Source organism: Mustela putorius, unplaced genomic scaffold (genome assembly GCF_011764305.1).
Source record: "Mustela putorius furo isolate JIRA1106 unplaced genomic scaffold, ASM1176430v1.1 tig00000328_pilon_pilon_pilon, whole genome shotgun sequence".
Classification (NCBI taxonomy): domain Eukaryota; kingdom Metazoa; phylum Chordata; class Mammalia; order Carnivora; family Mustelidae; genus Mustela; species Mustela putorius.
In genome coordinates this window covers 494,049-496,528 of record NW_025421348.1, presented here as the reverse complement: position 1 = coordinate 496,528, position 2,480 = coordinate 494,049, and positions in this window count along the sequence as shown.

Genomic DNA, 2,480 nt, shown 5'->3' with positions numbered 1-2,480 from the left:
AAACATTGACCGTATACCAAAGCCTGACCCTCAACATGACCCTGGTGCTGACCTTTACCAGACCATGACTCTGACCCTAATCCTTACCTTTACACTAACCCTGACCACTACATAACCCTGTCCATGACCCGAATGTGGACTTTAAACCAATACCTGAACCAGCCCCGAAACCGGACACTGGCGCTAAACTTCACCCTGACCCTGACCCAGACCATGATGATAACCTAACCCTGACCCTTACAGTGACCCCGACAATCAACTGAACACTAAACCTGACCTTGACTGTGAGACTGAACCCTACTCAAACTCTAAATGTAACCCTGACCCTGACACTAACATGGGCCCTCCCCCGACTCCTATCTCTGAACCTAACCCTAACACTAACCCCTAACCCTACCACGGACCCTGACCCTAACAATTTCTAACCCTAACCGCCAACCTAACGCTAAACGTAAAACTAACCCTAAACTTTAACAATAACCCTGACCCTATACCTGACTAAGATCATAACCCTAACCCTGAACTTTGCCTATACCAGACCCTGACCCTAAACTGGACACTGGCCCTGACCCTAAACCTAACCATGACCCTAAAATGACCACTACATAACCCTGTCCCTGACCCGAATGTGGACTTTAAAAACCGATACCTGATCCTGACCGTAAACCTGACACTGGCCTTAGACTTCACCCTGACCCCGACCCAGGCCAAGACCAGAAACCTAAGCCTGACCTTAACAGTGACACTGACCCTCAGCCTAACACTAAACCTGACACTGAATGTGAGCCTGAACATATCTCTAACCCTAAACGTAACCCTGACCCTGACACTAACACGGGCCCTGACCCGAAACCTAACACTGAACTTAACCCTACAACTAACCCCTAACATTATCACTGACACTGACCCTAACCCAGCCTAACCCTCACCTGCAACCTACCTCTAACCCTAAACCTAACCACACTTTAACAATAATCCTGACCCTCTCCCTGACCCTGATCATAACCCTAAGTCTGAACTTTGCCTATGTCAGACCTTAACATTAAACCAGACCCTGGCCTTGAACTTAATACTGACCCTAACCCTGACTGTAAACCTAACTCTGACCCAAACCGTGAGCCTGAACAGATTAGTAACCCTAAAGCTAACCCTGATCCTGAACCTACTCATGAAACAGAACGTAAACATAAAGCTGACCTTACCATAACCATGACCTAACCCTGACCCTGACCCTAACCCTGACACTAAACCTGTCCCAAACCTAACCCTGACCTGACATGACCTTGGCCCAAACCAAAACTTGAACCTGACCCTATAAATGACCATGACACTGAACCTGGCCCTAAACCTAACCGTGAGCCTAACACTGACCCTGAGCCTGACTCTGACTGTAACGCTAACCCTGAACCTACTGTGATCCTGACCCTAAACCTAACCATGAACCTAACCCTAACCCTGACCACTACCCTAAACCTTACGCTAACCCTGACCCCAAAGACGTCTAACCCTAACCGTGACCCTAAGTCATTCTTAACCCTAACCCTAACACTAATCTGGTCTAAATCCAGCTCTGTTCCCTCCAGCGGGGAAAACAGCTGCACGCAGTCCTCCCAGGGGCTGGGGGGAGGCTGTATGGGGGTCATAGGATGGGCACTGCATTGAGTGGAGTGTGAGCCTTGAGCAGCTTGGGGACCGGCGAATCAGGGAGCTGTGGGAAGCAGGAAGTTCGGTAAGGAACCCCCAGGCAGTGGTGACCTCACTTCCCTGACGACAGAGCCCAACGGAATTGGAACCCACGTGTCCAGGCACCCCATTACAGAGAAAACCGCCGTGCCCAGCTCATTTCTAGGCACCTCCTAAAGGAAGCGACATGTTCTTCCGTTGTACTGAAGCCGAGAGGATGCAGGGGGAAGAGAGCTCGCCCGACAGACACGTCCCCTCCCTGGCAGGTCATATCAGGATTCCTCAACGCCTCAGGCCCTTTGGCTAATAAAATCAAAAGGGGACACCAGAGGGCCCAGAGTCAGAAAGTCCCAACCGTCTGATCGACCAGTGTAGCCCTAGGTCTCCTCCCGGTCTCTGTGTGTGTGTGCGTGCGTGTGCCTCTGGGTATCTGTGTGTCTGTGTGTAAAGAGGAGCTGGCCATGCCATCGTGGGTGGAGATGTCCCAAGCAGGATCAGGCTGATGAGGGGTTAAAGGTCTGGTGGGCAAGTCACGTTTACACCCCAGTTTAAGGCTGGTTAAGTGAGATTGGCTGTAGGGTCTACACCCTTCTGCCCAGGGTTTATCCTGAGACCTTGAAGGGATGGTCCATACCCAGGACCGGGGCTAACCCCAACATTAACCACTAACCCAGAACCTGACACTGACTGTGAGCCTGCGCCTAACCTTAACCCAAGCCCTGACCCTGACCCTGACCCTGACTGTGATCCTGACCTGAACCCTAAACTTATACCTAAGCCTGACACACACCCTGATG